Source organism: Accipiter gentilis, chromosome 14, assembly GCF_929443795.1.
Source record: "Accipiter gentilis chromosome 14, bAccGen1.1, whole genome shotgun sequence".
NCBI lineage: Eukaryota > Metazoa > Chordata > Aves > Accipitriformes > Accipitridae > Astur > Astur gentilis.
In genome coordinates this window covers 25,991,615-26,014,371 of record NC_064893.1, presented here as the reverse complement: position 1 = coordinate 26,014,371, position 22,757 = coordinate 25,991,615, and positions in this window count along the sequence as shown.

Here is a 22,757-nt window from a genome sequence, read left to right as displayed (position 1 = left end):
ATGGTAATTGAAATGAACCTTCCAGTGCACCTAGAACACTTCTGAAAAGGCAAATTAACCCTCTAAATAACTTAGGTTTAGCAATGGTGGCCAGAGCAATGATTAAACAGCTTTGGAAAATCCGGACCTTCCTTCTGGGGGTAAATGTTGTCTTTTTCTGCTTGGGTATTCAGCAAGCAGCTACCACCCTGGGGTGGTGATCCTAGTTTTGGCCTCAGACACAATATGAACAACGCTATATTTGAAAAAGAAAAGATTGTTGTATGGTCTGTCACTGTTCAGGACGTATATCTGGGAAGAAATCTTGTTAGGCTTGGAGACTTTAAGATTGGGCATAAAGCTTTCAGTCAGGATCTTGTGTATTTGACCTTCACACTTGTCTTTCACGGCTGTCACTACAGTAGATTCATAAGAATTAAACTGAGCGCAGCTCCCACGGTACCTGGAGATGCAGGTAGGGGCAGACTTGGAGACATCTCTGCCCACTTCCTCAGGTGGCCCGTTCATGTCCACTGACACAAGAGCATGGGGAGAGCGATTTTGCGTCAGTCTGATCTTGCCCCTGTAGACATACCTCTCTACTTGATTTGTGACGTTTAGCATCGGAAGCCAAATTTAGCAGCATATCTGGAGGCTTACGTTCTTTTCACTGTGCTGAGCCTATGCTTTGGCTTGAAAAGGGCCTCAGTATACCTGGCATCTTCCACAAGCACTAAATTAACACACAAATACCAAAGAAGGATGTAAAAATCAAAACTCTGAATACGATACAGTGATTTTTATAGAGTTCTGCATTGCCTTAAATCCACCACAGATCTCCTGATCGTGTCAGTGGGCACTATATGGCCCATCATTTGTCAGACCATTTAAATTCAGTGGCTTAGCACTTAGTCTTTTGGAAAACATCCTGCACGGTTTGATTTACAGCACTGTAGAGCTGATTAAAAAGTCACTCGTTAAAAAGGTATCTTTTATTATAATTGCTAAATATTTTTTGGTGTGGTTAGTAGGTTTCACCTTTAAAATGATGTATGTGTGCTGGCTCTTCTCCCAAGCTGTCGAGTCTGAGCCGCTGGCTCTTAGATTTGTACTGAAGTGGCAGAGGCTTTGCAGTGGTTTGCATTTTCACATGCTTTCTTTTTCAGGCAGAGGAATAGCAGCATATTCTTCTGGATAGGGTAGCATTTGGAAACCTGGCTTTCACTCTCAGGTACCAGTTTCTTTTCTGAACTGGGAGAAGCTATTTAACTCCTCCCCTACCCTTTCACAGTAGCTGGAATCATGACCTATCTGTCATGAAATATTCTAAAAGTCCTGAATAAAAAGCATCACACAATTTCTGGCCAGCTGATGATTGTAGGATTTAATTTACCAAACCCTGTGAAGCTGGTCTTCCAAACAACAAAAGAGAAATGTTGGTGTAATGGCATACACGCTCCTTATTCCTGTGCCTACCTTCTGTGGTGATTTCGGAACTTTTTTTGTTCCTCCTTATCTCTATTCATCAAAATAATGGTGGTTCTGTGCTGTGTTCTGTTTACAGCTAGGTTCATGGAGGGAAGATAACTCTTAGTCCAGATTTTCTTCTTGGCCCTACAGATGTCCCATGACTTATCAAAGCTCTTAGGATCCAAAATCTTTGCCCAGAGGGTCTGCTTAGATGTAGAAGGCATCCTGCTCAGCAAGATACTGCCACACTCACTTTTAGGCCAGTGCATCCCAAATATCAAAATTGGCACTTTCTGGTTTTCATCATCGTCATCATCATCAAGTGTTTTCTGTGGCAGGGCAGTAAGCTGCATCAGGGAACAGGTCAAATTTTTAAAATGTGATTAATGGGGGGGAAACCCCATGCTTATCACAGTGTCATCACTGCAGCAACTTGCTGCTTGTGCTAGGTGGATGGAGATGGGATAGGATAGGCAGAGAGGATCACGAGATGACTAAGCTCCTTTGAAACAACAAATCCAGCAAGGGCTATGACTGCCTGGAAAACATGGAGAGCGATTGCCCAATCTGTTGAGACGTACTAGAGGGAGCCGTATGGTGATCTGCTTTGCAAAGCCCACGTGGAATGAGGTCTGAGAGCAATCACAAGAAGAAGGAAACCAGTCTATTTGATAGGACTGAATCTGGGTTTCCAAGTGGGTTTCATGTCGGGATACATCCCTGAAGAAGAATTTCATAGCTGAGCTGGCATTTTTAACTCGCCTCAACTCTTGAAGTCTGCAATCAGCCCTACAATATCATCTTCAGAGTAAGATACTGCTTTTCTAGCAGAACAAAAGAACCATTAATGACACCAATTAACCAGTGTAATTCTCATTTACACCTCTTTATTACCTTCCACACACAGTATGTGATACATTATACATCCCATTAATTGTTAACATACACGCAAGTCAAGATCTTTTATTATACTGGGTCATCTATCATTGATACAGAGATATAGATATTTTATAGCTGAGCCAACTAACACTACTGTAGAGCAGAATCTATAACCATTTGGACATCAAATCTGATTGTGTTATTAAGCCCTTTAGAACTGCTTAGTATGTAATTTGGCCTCCTCCCAGAAGGTATTTTATAAAGGGGAACAAAAAAGTGGGATTTGGGGTAAGCTGTATTCATCCGGTGTTTTTTTTTTTTTTTAAAAATGAAATTATTTTTACCATTTTAAAGCTAGAGGGGGAGAATTGTTCTGTTGCACTGTAAATTCCACCTATCCAATTCTTTTAATTAACTGAAAACATAGAGGGATTAGTGAAGGGACAGCATTTAGGGGGGATCTAAGTGGGGATTCTTTTTTAAAGCGCCAATGATTTTGCATTTTCAAAAGATAATAAAATCAAAACTATAATTCAATAGGTATAACACGCTTTGCTTATTCCCAGCAGAACTCCAGTTATCAATATGCTACATATTGCCCACAACTATTGACATTATTTAAAATTTTGAAGCTTGGCTTTAGCTACCCAGGTCATATGGCCATTCTTGCATACTCTGATCTTAAATTCCAAATGTATTTTTCTTTCTTTTGGCTTTGTTAGAAACCTCCACTGCCAATAGAAAATTTGTTTGCTCTCTAGAGGAAACACGAAATTACATACACAGGCTATGTTTCTATTTTCTAGCTCTGACCTCGGATTTGATTCCTGGTTTCTCTTAGTATGCATAGTTAAACCTTCAAGTCTCACGTGCAGCACTTCTTGTCTTGGGTCTTGAAGCCCTCGTGGCCACTGCGGGAACCTGCTGCGGAGGGTGGGCAGAGGGGCTTGTCAGTGCTGAGAAGGGGCTCTGCGTGCTGCTCCTTGCTCCCTCCGCTGCTGGCTGTCGTGTCCCCACCAAGGCTGGAGCTCAGCTGCCCAAATGCTCATCCTCCGCTCCGGGATCCGGGAGCTCTGACTAACGGCACCGTCTCCCAGCCAGGACCGATGCGCTGCTGCCAGGCTCCCAGGGAGCTGCAGCGAAAGGGCACTCATGCAGAATGATTTTTGGAAGCAGTTACTAACAGTTTCACTCCTCAGCTGAGCCTGGAGACTAACTGGGCGAGTGCTTTTCTTCTGCTTTGTTCCTGAGAAGCATCAGTTAACAGCACCCCTCCCAGAGAGAAGCGGGACCTGCTGCTTAGAAAACAAGCAGAAACAAATTTTTAGGTTTGAGCTTGTATCTGCAAATGAAAAGCAGTGTCACCAGTTACCTACTCACAGCTAAAAAATCGCGAGTGCTCTTCCACCAGTACCTGCAGTACAAAGCTTAAACATGATGGAGTTTAGCAAAGAAATGGTGCAGGCAGTAATTAAGGGGGCAGGTAACAGGAGCCAGAGCAACTGCCTCTTGCTTGAGATGGGTGCCTGTGTGTATACTCTTCCAGTGGTTAAAGGAAATCAAGCATCTTTTCTTAAGCCCCAGAGAGGATGGAGCAGGCGTTTGGGCAGGTAGGTGTGCCTCCCGCCTGAAAACTTGCTTTTGAGTAGCTGTCAATGGTTGCTGCCTCTGCCAGCTGGTCTGGATGCGATAGCAGCGGGTTGGTGGGCTTGCTGGGCTGAACCCGCAGGGAGAACCTGGAGAAGACGGCCACAATTTTGTCAGATTACGGTAATTAAACAGAAGAGGAAGGGGCAACCGTCATAGTGTTTCAGGAGGACAGGCCTGCCCAGCTGTGCCTGGCAACACCCATAGGGAAGTAAATTTCTTTAAATAAATGTTTGCCTTAGGCTAGTGGAGTCTGTCAGTAATTTGGCACTTATATTTAGCCTTTCCTAAAGAGAATCTCTCCAAGTGATTTTGAAACTTCATTTCAGCGGTGTCTGTGTGATGGCTCCTGTGCCTTGCATCTGCACAAACAGAGGAGTAAAGACACTGGCCAAGCCCACCCATGGCCATGGACTGGTGCAGTGACAGACCTCCACCTCCTCTCTGTCCTACTCCAGCCACTGGGCGCATCTCACCTGCACCCAGTCAGCCACCAAACAAGCTGTAAAAGCTCTCCGCCTGTATTACTTGTTCACTCGTATACAACTTTACTGCATAATAATATACAAAGAAAAGCATCCGCGCATCTGCTACGCTGACTTGTACTTCTAGTGCTGTATTTCTGCTTTAGGCATAATTCACAGAATCTGGTGCTTGGGAAGTGTAGGACCTGAGAAACGCTGCAGTCCACGTCTGCTGTTGGAAATCTCTCGGTAATGCCTCGCGTAGGGCTTTGTCCCTGGGTCCTGTCCCGTCGAGCAGGGTACCGGCAGCCTCGCGCCCACCTTCTGCAGGCAGCACCCACCTCTTTGGGTGGATCTGGGCATGACGGGCCCCAGAAAACTGCTTTGCGCTATTCTAAATCCAGCTTCCATTATCTATATTCCTTAATTAGAGCAAATGAATACTAATTATTCATGGCTAGTATTTTATCAAAATGAATGGCAGCAGCAGTTGGAGACTTTGCCCGTTAGACTTATATCTGTTATATACGAAATGTTGATATATTCACTTCATGTGTGCTATTTTGGTGTACATTTAGAGTGGAAGTGATTTGAGGCTAATGCGGTGTCAGTAAACAATTAAATACCGTTGACTGAGCAGTTGATGACCCTAAATAGGGAGCACAATGTTAGAAGGAGAAGGAGGTTTGCATTAGCATAGCCCCTATAATAAACATGTGCTAAACCATATTTAAGTTCACAGAAGCTTACTATTGGAATATACTGCTAGTTTTCATTGTCTTCTATGACTGGATTTCATTGTTAGTCAATGCTTAAATTTAATTAATTGACACCATCACCTGATAAAACTGGTGTAGTCCCTGACTCTGCTGGAAATGGGAATTAAAAAATTCTGGTATCATACGCAGGGAATAAGACAAATATACCTATTTGTCCCTGCCTGGCGTACCAGTATGTACGGATCCATTTCACCTTTGATTATCAATGTTTTCATAATTAACCTATTATAGAAATAGGTTCTCAGGTAAAAATTCTACATAAAAGAAATTTTTTGTAATGATATGGGCTGTGAGAGATTTTCCTCAAAAAATTATGATGGGTTTTCTAATCATATCTTGTACTACATCTGAGCTTTTTAGGTGACTCTTCAGACCAGTATTGGTAAATTTTTGATATTTTTGTCATCTCCAGTTAAAGAAGGAGGAAACTGGGCTGTAGATAAGTTTCTCCAGTTATCCTGGTTCTGTACCAAGGCATACGAGAGCCTTGGAGTGGCTTGTGTGAGTTAATACTGAAGGGCAGAGCTCTTCTGTTGAAATCACAGTTTAGTATTCTGTAACCACAAGACAGCCTGCCCTGCTGAAGAATACCTAAAAATCTCTTTAAGATTCTTTTAAGAAAGTGTTTAGCATTTTAAGAAAATCTCATTTCCTTTGCTGTGGTGTTGGTTGTGCAGTGTCATTTTTAGAAGGGATATTAAGGTTCTAAGACAGAAGAATATTCCTAGGGAGACCTTTATAAATGCCTAAATCAGTAAGATGATTAACCGTCAGATCTATAGCAGGCTATTGATTTAACAAAAACTGGTTGCACATAAGCTTAGATCTTATTCAAGCTTGCTTAACGCTTGTTCAGACTCCCATAGAGTGATTTTTGTATTACTACAGGCTGTGGAGTCTAACAGTTGCAATATGAAATTCATATAGGGATACGAGGCAAATTACACAATATTAAAATGGAGAAAGAGTATAATTATATGATAGATGTGTGTGTTCTATAAGTGTACATACCTTTCCCTTTAAAAATAGAGTGCATAAAGAAAATCTTGGATTTCATTGAAAACAATAATTATGGCAGTTATGCTGAAAGCAGGAATACAATGCTAAAAGAATGAGTATGGCATATGAAGAACATGTATTTGATTCTGTTAAGAGTTAATGTGCACAGTAGAATAAGGAGGGGTTTAGGGGTTTATTTTAGTTTGCTTTTATTTCCCTTTTCCTTCTTTATCACAAGGACTACATTTCTCCAGGCTAGACACACTGTTTCTTTAGCAAGGAAGTGGTAAAGATCATCTTAATTTGTGATGCTATTTTTTGGGCTGGTAGAGTTCACAGCAACGCTAATTCTAATTCCTAGTATTAATCCTGAAGTTTCCGTTACTCCCAATTATACCTTTTAAGCTGCTTCCATTTTTTCCTTTTCTTTACATCTTTCTATAGGAAATAATTGTAAGAGATATCTTACCCTTCCTCTCTTATCTGTCCCTTGGCTGCACTTGCCATGTGCTCAAAAATCTTTCTACGTACATTCATTTTGTCCTTCTCACCTGTGAAATGTTGATTGCTGTTGTGCAAATTCTCTCTGCTATGTCAGCATCGGGCTGATGCTGAGGTCCTTAAAGCTGCGCTGCCCTGTATCGCAGAGCTGAGCTGTCGGTGTCTGGGCTTTGTTTATGTAACCCATCTTGGTGTCTTCTGTCCTCATACTGAATTATATTGTAAGCCTTCGTCTACCTTGCTGAACTTTAGCTCCCTTCTATCGTTAACTATGTCCTATCTTTTGATTACGTTCTATCTTATTTTACTCTTTTTTCCAATTTAAACTTCAGAGCATTTATTGTAATGAATTAAAAGACTATGATACCAAACCATAATTTGCTGATAAATGTAGCATAAATAAAAAAAGGTTAAACTTCCAGATGAAATTATTCATTCTGGTTTCTTGCTGGGCTCTAGTCTCTAGAAAGCACAGACACACCAACAGCTCTGAAATGCTGTTCCCAGAAGGACTGACTGCAGAAGTAACACAGTTCCCAGAAGAACTGGGCACAGAAGTAGCATCCTTTTATTCCCACTTACTTGCTTTTAATCATTTCTGTATTTTAGGGATGGGGGTTATAAAGATCAAGTAGTAAATCCTTGCAGAGCTGAAATTACCAGGACTTGCAGTCTCCACGTCCTCCGTCCTAACCAAACAGCACTTGCTGCAGTTCTGGGAGGAACCTGGGTTGACCAGTTGTTCCTCTTAACATCCTGTGTAGTGGAGATTTCGGACTGCTGTAGTGGAAGCTGTGAAAGAGACTGGGTTTGCGGTGTTTGTCAATAGTTCACTAATAACGCATTTTAATAATAGAATGAGAGATGGGGAAAAGTGCTGCAGGCTCTGAAGCTCCCCTGAGCCGGATCGGGTCTGTGGCCGGGTGGGCTTCTTGGTTTGGTGAAACAAGATGGGCTGAGCAGCTCAGAACCCCCAGAAGCCTGGTGTGCTCAAGCTTTGAATAAGATCCATCATACTTGCTTTTCCTCTTTTTTTTTTCTTTTTTTTTCCCTGAGCGATCTTCTACAGATTTCTGATTGATCATTAAGAATTACACCCCTTTAAACTAAAGCAGGCAATAAAGCTTGCATTACTGTTACATTAGTATATACCGAGTCTATTAGCAGCTTTTTTAATTTCCACGTATCTGTAATATTAGCCCAAGTCACAGTAGGTAGCATTTTTTTGAAACTTCCTGTGCCCATTGATAGTTATATGGGAGTCAGGATTAGCTCTTTTTAAAACATGTAATAGCTTTGCAAAGAGGGGAATGGGTTGAGAATGTGTCATCTGAGATTTTGATAAAAACCTAATGGGAAATTGGTCTGTGAGCCAACTCAAACGAGCTAGAAACGTAATATGAACAAAGATCAGCAAAGCTCCTCAGGTTGCCCAGAAGTATTAAGTGTTTCATTTGTGAAATCCCCAAAGTCTGCCAATACTTGAAAGCTTGGCATGATGCAGAAGGTGCACTTGCTAAGACAGGGTTAGCACAGATGGGAGCCAAAGAACTGAGAATGGGTTTTTTTTTTTGTCCCCATCTGATGAATCTTAAGGCTCCATTTTTGCAGGTGGATTCCAAAATAAGATAGCAGGTGGCATATTTAAGGATTTCAAAGTAAACCTGCAGTTTTACTGAAGAAAGGTGATAAAATTCCAGAAGGGGCCCACATTTGCAGCAAGATCTTTAAGCCACGTTTTATATCCTGTTCACCCTATAGAAGATTATTTAACCAGAGATACAATATCTCTGGTCCCTGTGCATGTTGTGATTCACAGTATATAGTCAGTGTAAAGAAACTTTTGTTGTGTGCGCTTCTTGAAATATATCTGACCTGCTGCAAGCTATGCATTAGATAGGAAACATGGCAACTGTGAGCAGCGCAGGCAGGGCTGGTTCTCAATTAGTTAAATCAGAAGTATTGGGAAGAAATGCAGGTTGAAAATGAACATGCCGAGTTTAACAAAAAAACCAACAATGTGATGATTATTTAGCAAATAAAGAAAATGCATGGATTCAACATGAACGTTACTACCGTATTGGAAAGAAAGACTTTTTTCTTTTTTTCCAGTCAACTGATTGCGGTTTTTGATAGCTGGAAATCCTAGCTTTTCAGACTATTTTGTGTAGGTGAGTTTTTTTATATGTGAGAGAACCCCTGAAGTCTAATAGAAACCTTTTAAGTAAATCTTACAAAGCTCTAATCTCTCAAAAGCTCCCATGTTCTTCTCCTCTGTTCTTATTTAATTATTAATAAGAACAATTCCATGCAGCTCTAAAGCATGGCTCAATTAAGAAATATTCCTACCAGGCATCTTTGAAATCTTGGGAGGTTTTTCCTTTTTTCTTTTTTTTTTTTTTTTTTTTTTTTGGTTTACCCCTACAAATCTCAATTTTGGTTGGCTGGAGTTTAGAGAAGGAGTTTTTCTTTAATTGCAAGCTCCACTTCACACTGTTATTTACAAGTAGACCAAATAACTTTCAAAGTCTTATGTTTTATGCTCGAAGGAGACCATCGAACACATTAGTGCTGTATTCTGAAGTTACAAAAAGGATCTTTGATCTAATTCCCTAGACATTAACTGTCCAAAAAGTATCTCTAGGTCATGAGAAGTAATTAAAAAAAAAAAAAAAAGTCTGAATCAAAATTTCAAGCCCAGGTATTTTATAGTAATCAAACCTTAACTGCCTTATGATTCACTTTTATTTTTATAGTGTATGGCACTCTTCTTGCTGCTCTGGTTAAGCTTGTATCAGCATTTCCATTATAAAATGCTGCTTTCAGGGGTTTATAACTTAGCTGCAAAAATTTACTCTGAGTTTAAGATGGCATTATGACCTGACTGGAAAATTATGTTTGTATAAAATACGTGTCTGCCAATACGCGTAAAATTTTTGGAATCTTATTTTGGGCTTTTAGAGCAGATTGCAATGGTAGTGTCTCATCAGAATATGCATTGTTAATGATGAGAGAAATAAACTGTGCCTGAAGCTATCTCACACAATGGTTGTGGCAGGTTTCATTTTCTGGTCCAGTGTTTACTGAAGTCACCCTGACTTCTCACAGCTGGAATGGGAAGAGATCTAAGGCAGAGACACTCAACTCTTTGTGGACTTCCTTATTTTCTTTTCCCTGGTGTCCACACAGAATGGACAATATGAGGTTATAATAGATCTCATTTTGGATGGTTATTGACTCCTTTTACTCTACATGCTTTATAGCTGTTTCATTGTAATCTGATTGGCAGAATTCGGTATAAATAATTGTGTTCTGCCTATTAAAAGGGCTGGTGAAGTTTCAATATGATGCAGAGTTGACTTTTGACATTTGGATAGAGTTGAGATGGGTTACTTTCTGCGCAGCTGATGGTTTCGATGGTTATGTGTCAGTGCTGACCTGATGTCTATAAAATGCCTTGATGTGTTATCCAGAGCGTCAGAAATACAAAAGAACATATGTATTTACTTGTTGCAGAGCAGTTCTGCTTTATAAAAAGGAAGCATTATACTTTTTACAGTTTTCTAGAAATATTTCCTTTAGAAAGAAGTGGCTAATAGACCTTTTTTTAGGGGAGGAGAAAGTCTGGATAGCATTTTCTAACCTAAACTCCACAAAATTCAGAGATGAATGACTTGTCAATCTCTGGTTTGTGGTGCGAGGGTGTCTTCTCTGCCTTTCCAGGAGGTTGTGGGAGAAGGACTGTGGGCACTGCTCAGCACACTGAAATGTTTGGCTTTTGTTACTCACTGCCACACTATTTTACTCAGTCTTTTGGTTATGTTTCTTCTCTTTATCGTTTTCTCATGCCTCCTTTTTTTTTTTTTTTTTTTTTTGAAAACTTGAAGGTAAATGGCAAAATGCCACAAACCATGGAGATTTAATTTTCTGCATTCCATTTTATTGCTCACTTGTATCTTAATGAGAAGCAGCTACATGAATTATCTTCCCAGCCCCCTGAGTTCTTAAATACAGACTTTGCTAAGCTGTACTTCTGGGATCAGATCTTTCCATTTGTGCAAAACTTCTGAAGACAATGGCCAACTGCCATCAGGTGTGGCCCTCTTCTTTTATTCATTACAAATAACAACATAAATTTAATGTCCGTCACGCTCATTTAGGCATCTTTAAAGGAAAAATGACAAAAGCTAACAAGGCACATAAATATGGGATGTCTTATAGCACTCTGAGTGGGAGGAATTCGTGAGTCACTGATGCTGATAATCTGGGTACCCCATCATCACCCACCAGTACATCTCAAAAACATCTCATAGGTTGGAAAGGAAGCTTGCCAAGGGCTCTGGGGAGCAAAGAGATGGAGGGGGGTAAAATGCCAAAAAAAGGAGGAATTGGGAGCACTATCAAGTCAGGGAGAGCAAAAAGGTGTGATTCAAAGCAGCAAATTCTGTTAACTTCATAGACGCCTGTTGCTCCAAAAAGATTTTAACAGAAGAATGCTTTTTGCAGTTTAGAGACTTTGGGCGATTCTTGCTCTTGTCCTGTCCTGCTTTCCCACCCACCTTGGCCAAGTACCTGCAGTGAACAGCACTGTACTGGGCTCCGGATCTCTTGGAGACACCCATCGCTGTAGCTTTGTAAATCAACCCACTGGAAAGATCGGATACCTGGTGAGATTGACAGATTTGAAACCATTCTGCAATAACTACATGCTGGCTTGATTATTTTTAAGGAGGTTTGGATTTTTTCATCCTTTGGTTTTTACAATCAAATTGATTTAACACAACAGAGGATTGACTGTCTGGGGATGCAGAAAAAGCTCATGCAGGAGAAGTCTGTGACAGGCCATCTTATTGTAAACCATTTAGTTGTTAAGGACCAATGCCAAAGCATTAGCCTAGCTGAGAATGAGGAAAAATCATCAAACTGACAAAACTGCTTTTAACTAGGACAGGAAAAAGAACACAGGCAATCAGATCTACTCTGGCAAGTTTGAAAAAGGGCAAGTCCCTCACAGAGGGGAGGGAAACCAGAAGATGACACTTCTTCTGGAAAGTTTGAAGAAAGTAGGCGGACTTTCCCCCCCACTGTCGCCAGGGGATTTACGTACTATAGGTGTATGTAGAGCTTATTGGCTTAAAATGTTTTTAATCCTAAATGCTTAGTTTCTGCTGTCTAACCGATGTTGTTATTCTAAGAATGGCGCCTAAGAATTGCACTCCACTTGCCAAAATCTCCTGAAAAGAAGAAACTTAAGTTAGTTTTGCCAAGAACAGTTGATTCATAGTGTGTTGTAGCCCAGGAGCAGTCCAGTCATTGAACAGTCATGAAATCTCATCCTAGCTGAAGCAGCAGTATCCTACATCTATACTGTACTTGCAGTCTGTGGTGATAATTCCTATCTTATGTACCCCATCCCCTTAGCCTGAGTTTGCCAAACTTGTGCAGGGCATCAAACAGTAACAGGTCTCTCTTCATGATTAAGCTCGAGCTGAATTTTCAGTAGTGATCTGGTAGTTGTATTTGATTTATTATTGGTTTTAAAAGTTTGATAAAATTTAACTCCTACCACACCGGTAGTAATAAGTGTCATAAGGACTGAAAACAGTTCAGACTAATTTGCAATTAAAAAAAAAAACCCAAACCCCTTCCAGTTCCACAGTACCACAGTACACCCCCTCTAGTTTGCTTGCTCTAAAGAGATATTTATTACATCAGGAAAAGGAGCCAGAAGCCTTTCTGTCATTAGTGAATAATGCCATATGACTCCCTTGTGGCACAAGTGCCAAATTATGCAATGCAGGATAGTTATTGTCTCTAAATATAGTATTGTTTGGTATAGAAGTGTCTTTGGAATAACAAATTTTCTCTTATGGACGTTAATATTATACTTTAATAAGGCCAAAATAACTGCAACAAATCTCAGATTTAGCTAAAGGGCATGCATTGTAAATTCAAGTTTGTTACTCTCGCTTTCATAACTCACTGGAACAGTCCACTTGGTGACCCTGATTTACTTATCCTTGTCTTATTAGAAGTAGTACAAATACATTGTAGTATTTTGCTCTGAAGTGGCAAAACCCCATACTTAGCACTGTTTAAAACCTTCCCATTGTTTAATACTTTCTGTCAGACTACCACATTCCTTCTGTAATGGAAACAGCACCCACAGCTAGTGGGCTGCAAATTACAGAACGGTTCATCACTTGAGACTCTCCAGCATATGATAGTATTGCAAATATTTATATTAGCTGCTTTTGTGCTTGACTGTAAAGATTAGAAATCTTACAGGGAGTACTGAAGGAATTACAGCTCCGAGGCGTGGGGGACACACAGAGGATGGATCTTTCCTGTAAAAATCCAAGCTTTCTTTTTTTTTTTCAGGGAAAGAAAAAGCATCCTCTAAAAGTCTTTCCAGTTGTGAAAGTCTCTATGCCTTGTTGTGAAAATAGCGAGTGTGTTGCTCTACAATTCACAATTCGGTTGGAGAGTGATAGCGTTTCCTTGCTAGTTGAAGCGGTGAAAAGTGTCCTTGACTCAAACTGAGGGAATTTTAGTGAGGAAGTAAAGGTATCTTTTGTTCTTGGTGTTTTGTGTTTTTTTGTGTTTTTTTTTTTTTTTTTATACAGGCAGCACAGTACTAACATCCTCCACTATTGTCAGCACAAATATGAATCCTTATTTTCATTGGGATGTAACCTACTTTTAAAAGAGCACCTTGAACGCTGAATTTTATATTACCTAGAGAAAAATCAAGAGGGAAGGGAAGCTCTTCGGCTCTTTCAGTGGTATGGAGAGTGGATATATTTGATACAGAGAGGAAAGGGAGGGGATTATGGCCAACTCTGGAGAGGGGACGATGCTGTCCTGTATTTCTGCGACAAAAGGAACTGCGTGTACTTATGACAGTCCTTTTATGGGCTATATGAAATATACAGATTCCTGCTTCCGTGGTATGTGTCTATGTTCTAAGACCCTCCCATCTTAGCCTAAAAGTGCTGTGGTGGGGGCAGTTCAGTAAAGCTTTATAGGTGAACAGCTGGCTAAACAGAAGATTGTCTTGGTGCAGAAGTCAGGGCTATTTGGCCACTGGCACATCCTGCTCCTCAGCAGTGACTGCAACACTGACGTTCAGGGGAAAATTTGAAAATTTCTTTGCTTGTTTTTTGCTGTTAGACGCAACAGACACAGACTTACAAAGGCAATGTAAACTCTTTTTTTTAGGAAGAAAACATGTAAATAGCATCTTCATTACAATAATAAAGGGTGTTACCCAAATAAAAACCTGTGTCCCCTTCGAGCATCCAATCTCTTAAATGATATGGGGAAGCCTGGCAGGTGTGTGCATGTTCAGAGTCACGTAGCAGGTTTGCTGGTGTCCATGTGAGACTCTCATGTGGCTGAACAGGACTGTGCTGGGAAAAAAATGGAGATTTGGAAGCAACCTCCTTTTTCTTCGGATACGCAAACCTTTATCTTATGACATCCGAGCAGTAATTTGCAAATGTGAACTTCTATGCCTGCAGAATTAATGCAAGATGGAAACTTGGTTCAAATGGCACATTATGACCATTATCTTGTAGTTTATGAAACGCCTGTGTCTGAAAGGGAAGAATACAGGCAGCTGGCAGAGTCTTTGTGTAATTACTGTTTTGTACCATCTCCCCAGCTCTGTTGTGAAGCCGACTGCGTTTGGTCCTTTACTGGGATGCGCTGAGCTCAAGGGGTGTGTGAGAGATGTGAGAAGCCTTTGCTGCCTGCAAATCTGAAGCTCCCTTTGAATTTTGCATTTTTTACTTTATGCTCCGGCTTACTTCTGATAGCCATTCATGAGTCATTCGTTAGTGCATATAGCAGTTATCAGATGCCACAGGAGCATGAAAAATTTCCACTCTAATAAACACTATCGTAACTGTCACCTCTTTATGATGTGCAGAAGGATATGTGCGCAGGATTGCCAGCTTTTCGTCTGCACAAAGTCTGACACCCTTCTCCAGGGATCTCAGTTTTTCATAAAACTGTCCTCCCCATGAGTTAGCTGAGTAAAGTCAAGACAGGTACAGTGTCCCACAAGAACCTGGTGGTCTGCTGATCGCTGCATAAAGAAGCCGTAGGATCAAGGTTAACATGCTACTTTTGAGTCCTGCTCTTTAAATTGATCGAACAAAATGATCTGTTAATAGCGTAGGATTCTTGATGTTAGGCTTTTTTTCCTAATGTTGAAATAGAGAATATACCATCCTTGAGACCAGATGCACCTAAAGTTCATGAAAAATGCAAGCACTTATGGAATGGGTTTTTAAAGTGAGGTTTTTAAGAGCTGGTTCATCAGATGAGAAGAGTTTCCTAAAATTAGGGACTGACCATTATAAGAGGCAGCAAAAGGAAATCCAGAGGAAATGTGAAAAATGTGGATGCAGCCACACGTGGAAGTGCAGCTGTAGTGCAGGCACAGATTTGTGGATAAAGGAGAGAGATTTGGCCATTGTGGCAGGACAGGAAAATAATCATCTTCAAGTATCTTACATCATCTTAGCCGCCTGTTAAACCTTCCCTGCCAGAGAAGTGCAAAATCTCTATAGCAAAACGTAAGTAGCCAAAACAAAGATCTTTTGATTCCAGTGTGATTATATGGTCCACAGATAAATCTCGCTCATGTTCTTTATGTAGAAATACAACAAAGTCTCTGGAAAAAAACTGTCTTCAGCTTTGTCAGCGCTAAATCATGCTCATAACTTGTTGGACCATATTTAGCTTTGGGAGTAAATAACAGGATCTGTACTCACCTTCACATAAATTTGTTAAACTGAACGTAAACTTTTTAATGCATGTGCACAATTTAACGTAGTAACAGAATTTAGCAGAAAATGTAAGTATGCAGGTGTACCCGGGTACCGATGTTAAGGCTGAGTTGAAAAGAACCCTGGAATATATAATTTCAATTGATTTTAATTTGCGTGAGGCTTGACGAAAACTTGACAACTGGTAGATCCTGCTTTTTATATTGTTTTGTTGCATCTGGAAGATATCAAATTAGCAGGTGAAAATATTAATGCTCACTGCCAACATCTCAAAACTTTGCGTGACTGTCTTTTAAAATAAAACTGTAGCCATTCCCTGTGGATGGTGTCCATACTCATATGCCCGTTTCTTCAGCATAGGATTTTGGGAGAGCTTCACAGGACATCCCAGTAAACAGTATAACCCAGCCAAAAATACTAGTTAGTTGAAAAACTCACCTGAAAAATACTTATCAATGGCTTACTGTAGAAATAGAAAGATATATTAAGTGGGTTTCTGTAGGTCTAAAGATATTTCATTAAAGATCTGTGTGATGGACCAGAGAGAGTGCTTATTACCGTTCCAAATGACACAAACTGAGAAGAGTTGTGATTATGTTGGAAGACAGGATTAGAATTCAAAGTGATACAAGCAGGGGAAATAACTGAAGAAAAGGATGCAGTTCAAGAAAGACAAATTCAAGGTCCTGTGCCTCAGTGAGAATAATCAACTGAGCAAAAAGATAGGGAAACAACTGCTTGCTAGCAGGTTCTGCAAGTCCATCGATTGAGCATAAGGTGAGCGTGAGTCACCGATGCCAGTCTTTGGCAAGCAACTGGAATATAGGAAGACGACCGTGACCTTCAAGGCATGGGAAACAATCCCTCTGTTCTGTCCAGTGCTGCTCAGCTACATGTGTTTTGGCGTGCTGCAGTTTGTGCAATGTGGAAAGCAGCCTAAAAAGTCTAAAAAAGAGCTCAGGGAGAAAGACTGAAGAAATCTAGAGGATGGGGAAAGATTAAATAAACGAGGGTGGCTTTGCCAGAAATCCAGCATCTGAATGATCCTTTTTCACAATCTCTGCTTGCTGCTCCTCTCTCTCTCCCCCCATCGCCCTTCTTTTTCCTCTCTATTCCTTCTTCCACAGATAAAGTTGACAGTTTGCTGCAGGGAGGGCTGGAGTCTGTTCCCGGTGAAGAAAGTTCACAAAAAAGACGGGAAGCGGTGCTTCTGTAGCCACTCCCGAGAGTGCATTTTTTGAACTATAAGACAAACCATTGCTTCTGGCTTGTGTGTATCGTGTAGTTTGTTTCCATTGGCTACGCTGCTTTCCAAGTCCTCTTACCAGCTGAATTTTGGCTCTAGAACTAGATTTTAATATAATAGCTGATAATTTTATGACCTACAATAACATTTGTAATTGCACACATTAAAAGGAAGGCAACCTCATCTCATGCTTCTAGGTTTTAGAAGGGCATTAGAGAGCAATAATCTTTCTGTTAAAGCCATTATGTTCTCATGTCGAGGTTCACACCAGAGGTCCGGGCAGCGCCCTGTCTGCAGGGCCAGCGGCTGAGCGTCGCATCCAGCAACGCTGCCCGAAGCAGCCCTCGGCCGCAGCTCGGGCTTCCTCGGCCAAACTTGGAGTGATGGATTTTCCTTCTCTGAATCTGCCCAGTTGCTTCCGAGCCCTTCCAGAGCATTTTATGCCCCTGTCTGCTAAGCACAACAGATGCCTTTCTCTTCTTGCCAGAATGAGCTTGAAGGACTGATGAGACGGTATAATAAGTTGTATGGGTCTGGATTAGTATGTATAGAAGAGCATGCATCGTAGCAGATAACGGTATTTCATGACCTGTACACTGAAAAAGTAGGGACAACTAGAAGTTATTTTAAGTTCTAATTTAGTGTTCCAAATGAATATGAAACTATTTTGGAATATCAATACATTTTTTAATTTAAACAAATCTAATTATACTAAATTAAAGATTTATTTAGCTAACTTGGTAACGTTAAATGCTTAAATATTTTAGATGTCCGAGATAAACATAATAAAATGACTCTGTTTAATCTACAAATTAATCCAAAAAAATAAATTGCATTTTAATTACATTGATAATGATCAAGCCCAAGTATGATTGGCATATTCCTTCCCCGAGACAGCCAAAAGGCACAGAGAAGCAAACACTGTGGGCCAGATTCAGTGTATTCCTTACACCACTGGAGGTTTTGAGTAATTCTGTTAAGTTTTGTATGTGCGTTTCTAATTTATACTAATCTAGCTGAGCAGAATATGGCCTTGTACCTGAAACTGGTCCAGCACATTCCTACGCTGAATATGACTCCAATAATGAAAATCTGTCTTGCAAATGACTCATTGTAAGAAGACTCTGCTGAAGATGTTGAAAATCAGGATGATGCATGTGAAAATGAAATTAATCAATATGAAGATGAGGATCAGCAGTCTATCACAGCAGAGCTGTTTGATAATAATGAAACTGAGGAAACAGGCACTGCTAGGGAAACACATGAAATTGCAAGAAATGTCAGTGATAATAATGAATTAGTAGCTATTTCCAGAAACAGAAGAGACTGAGTTTGCAGACAAAGAAAGGTGTGCTAGAAAGTTGTGATTCTTCTAACAGCCCTAGATTTTAGGAAAACTTGGTGATGTGAATACATGCACAAAAATAAGCAGAGTTATTTCTTCTCTGTCTGTAGTTACTCTGACTGTGCATTCAAGTAATTGTCAGGCTGGGTAATTTCTTATGCAAATGAATGTTTGAGAACGTTCAGCAGACAAATCAGCCCTGGGTGCAGTAGTGGGATACCACGTGTGCAGATTGGCTTGTTCTGTCATGCCTCTCTTTTTGTCCCAGATCTTACAAGAAAAAATGTTTTGTCAAAGCCAGGTGGTGAATTTGGTGTTGGGAAAGGGTGGGAGACTGCTCATCCTTGCTCTTGGGTTAAAGCAGCCGTGAATGTTATCAATCGTCAGGCCTGTCCGATGAGTTTTTATACCTTTACAAGGAGATGCAGTGCTTGTTCTCTACTACCTGTTACTCTAACGTCTGCACCCCCAGCTGCTTTCATAGACTTTTCTTCTTTCCTCTGTGTTTCTTACAGCAGACGTTTTTTGTGGCATTTCTCAGAGGTTTTATCACATTGCTGCTGCTTGATAGCTCTGTCTGGGCTCTGGTTTGCAAATAAAGCAGCAGTTTTGACCTTATCACCATTTAATACGTGTATATTTAAGTTACTACTTTTTTTGGTGTAGTAACATTATAAGTAAAGTGAACAGAGGTAAGAGATACTGCTGCCCTTGGTGGGTCTCTGCAATGGGACACCCTGGCTTTGGAGTTCACCCCGTTGCATTTTGATAGATAAAACTTCCAGTTTGCTGATTATTGGGACCCTGTAAAATTTAACCACCTAATAATGGTTTTATAAACCGATGTTTGTTTGCTCAATTTGCAAATCCATCATAAATTATAATCTATGGGGCTTGGGGACCATGACTTGAAAATCACTTTAGAAGAATGGAGGAGAGAATACAGACTGGTTCGTCCAAGACCAACACCTCTTGTTTTAATACCTCTTTACCAGTTTAGAGATTGCATACTGACTGATACATGGTAAAGGCTCCTTAGAGGTCTGGTATAGATGCTTTTTTAATGCATTGTATAAATCTAAATAAATATATATCACAGCACAGATAAGTGATTGGTGGCAGAGCTCAGGTAGCACTGAATTAAATTTGATTCCAAATGAAGTTCATTTGTAAACCTGAAAGGAGGAGGGAAAATGGATCAGAAGAGATTTTGGAGATATAAATCCCTGAAAGGAGTAACCTAAGGCCACTACTCAATGTGCCAGTTCTCCTCCAGAACTCTCACATCATTTTCTGTCTTGTCTTTTCTGTCCATCTGAAATGAAGTAGACGAAATGAGTTTAATTCATGCAAAATCTGAGGTAACAGACAGAAAAGAGCAGCTCAGAGCTGATTTAAAGACAGATGCAGCAGAAAATAAACATTTGGTGGATGGCAAAGAAGTGGGCAATAAAAGGCTCTGTGGTCAGTTCTATGTCCTAAGCTGCAACTCCTATGACTCCATTACTGCAGCACCCAGGTCCTTCCCTGTGCTTAGTATGTGCTTTTCCATTTGATTTCCAATGGCAGGAAAGCCCTGATGTTTCCATTTTAGAGCTGTGGAACAGACAGGAGCAAAGAAACTAAGGGCTGGGTTTTTTAGTCATGTAAGCATCTAATGACACAGATTGCTTAGGTGGGAAGAAGCTTACGTACTGTACCAACATTTTCGATATTTTTGGGTAGTGTCCAGGTCCCCCTTCTGATAAGTAGTTCCCTTCTATCAGGGAGAGTTAAATGCATTAGACTGGAATCCAAAATAGCCTATTCAGTGGGAAACTAGCAAAAATCTGAGCAGAAGCTAGCTGATGGGAGAAGGTGTTGAGAAGTCCCTCATTTCACATCTTCTTAGGAATGAAGGAGATGCCTCCTTCCTCTTGAAATCACAGCCCACAGTAATTTCCTGAATGTGCCCATGTCATGCAAGGTGCAATCCCTCACTCAGTAGTACAGGGGCACAGTTGTAAGAGGTTTTGCTCAGGACAGAAGAGGGTCTATTTCCCACAGTCCCTGAAAAAAATTTATCTACACGTTTTCAGTTACCTAGAGTGACCTAAAATTAGCTTTTGTAGTAGTGTCTGTAGTATAGAGGGGGGCATGAATTTGGGAGTTACTAAGTGAGACTGGGGGCACTGGCTCAGCTCCCTTAAAGTTCACCCAGCAGGCTTTCTACAGAAGAGGGAGTCCATTTTTAGTACTCCATAGGGCTAAGCCTTAAATCTAGCTGGAGCTGAGACAAAAAAAACCCCAACAAAGTAGTGGACAAAAAGGCTCAAGGATCTCTAAGGTAAGACAGAAGCTTATTGAATATTTTTATTTACTTTTACACTTATGGGATATCCAGTTGTCTGTGTGCCCATCACAGTGTGATCCACAGGCAGTTACTATCCTGAGAAATGCAACATCCTTAGGGAACAGTGACAGATGCATCAGTACATAACCATAAGAGTAATTATAATTTACCCATCAACACGCAGAAGTTTTATTAGATACTTACTGGACACACATAAGTAAGTATATTGCTCCCCATTCATACTGAGAAAGAGAGTCACTAGATGTGTTCCTCAGGCTGGTGTCTTGACTTCTCCCACCTTTTAGAGGGCTTTGAAAGGTATCTGTAAATGTTTCAGAAAGCACCAAAGTGACTTTGAAGCTCAAGTTTCATTGCCTTTCATTGATGTTTTTTGGAAACTTTTTAGCTGTTACTGAATGTAATTTATGCTTGCTTTAAGGCGCATTTGCACTGCCAAGACGTATAAGATAGTCATAGCTCAAATGAGACTCGTCCCCTAAATTCTGTCAACTTCTACTTAGACTTAATGGTGCCTGTAAAACTGCTGACCATCTCGAGTACCCTTTCAAAATCCCGTATTAGGAACCCATATATGATGATTATTCTTGCATGTTAGAGCTTCTGTAAGTTTCTGTAGCTGGGTCTTGTAATAACTGGCTTGGGCTTGTCTCATCTTTGAGTCTCCGTATTTGAAAGAGTTCTTAAACAAAAAAAATCAAAAGATATTCATGCCTATGTAGTTTTAATAGAGTAAATATCTCTCTGTATTTTGATTTCTTAAATTCCTTTTAACTGGACTGCAGAGAAACAAAACTGATTGTTTATCAAATCAGGTCTTGGAAAACGCTTTTCCCCCTTGAGGTCAAAAAAAAAAAAAAAAAAAAAATCCACTATTGTAAGTTATTTTGGCTTCATGCTTCTTTAAATCTTCTCCAACTTTTTCTTCCTTTGTTCTTTATCCAATACCACAAAAATGTAATAACAGCAAAAGTAGACAATACAGATTAGACAACCTGGATAATATTTAAGCATGTGCTCAAGTATTTTCTTAGTGGGCTTAAGTACTTTGCTGTAGCATATATGGCATTTTCAGCTTGTTGGATGAAAGCTGTTTTCTGAAGTTGTAAGGACAATAGAGACCTTACAGCAAAACCAGAGTTTTTCACTGTGCGACTTTTTGTTCTCTTCTTGTAGTTAATAAAGCGTCTTCTTAAATTGTTTAAAGTAAATAACAAAAGCCCTAATAGCTATTGTGTTTCTAGAAAAAGGCCATAAGTTTCCTTAAGGAAAAATTAGACATATCACTTATGGTTTAATAAAGAAATATTACTTGACACCATTGCAATGAAATTATTTTTATACTGTTTTCAGTGGGAAAATACCGATTCAGTAAAACCCAAATGTTCAACAAGTGTGTGGCCACTTGATCCTATTTATGAGGGACAAAGAATAAAACCTGTTTCTAAAAAATTCTGATGTGGTTTTTTTTTTAAAGATAGTTCTCATTTTGTTTTGAAATTGTTACTGTTTAAAAATTCTTTTTTATTTTAAATTTTATTTTAAAATTACACCTTTTACACACAAAAAAAACCCTCCCTTCCTTTTTACCTGATTTTTTTTTTGTGTGTGTATGTGTAAGTATTCTCTTTAGAACAAATAATTTGGGTTTTTTACTAAACGAGATGCAGAGCAAGAGGGTGAACATTTCAGAATTTTCCAAATTGTCCAGAAAATGAAAAATCTGTCTCTGGTCTGCTCTTTTTGATATCTCTCTTGATCAACTTTCCAAACCTTATCTGTACAAAAATCTGTAATTTTAACTATTGTGTAAAAGTCTGTCTAGTTCTCGTTACTGTATTTTTGTGCAAACCCATGTTTGTGTTCCCATAGTGATTACTACTGTCAGGATTTGGACATTGAAACTGTAAAAACAAAACATGAGACTGCGATACATTAGCCTGGGATAAACTGGGACGAATTGCTACTTGTTTTATTTTAGGATTACATGGAAGGCTTGGTTTGAACTATATATCAGGTTTAAGGACGGTTCAAAGAAAAACCCTTCATTGGCAGAACAGTATAAGCTGCTATCATTTTTAATTTTTATTGAGCCCTTTTAGCACCTAAGATGACCATAAGGGAAAAACAGACAAAAATATTGCCCATTGTAATAAATAATTTGACTCGAGTTTCAAGCCCATTATTAAATGAAACTTGAGGTAATCTTCTAAGCAGAGCTTCAGGGCACCTGTGACTTTTAAATGGAACTATTCTGTTTCTAGGGAAATACATACCTTTAAAAATTAAGCTTGAGGCTA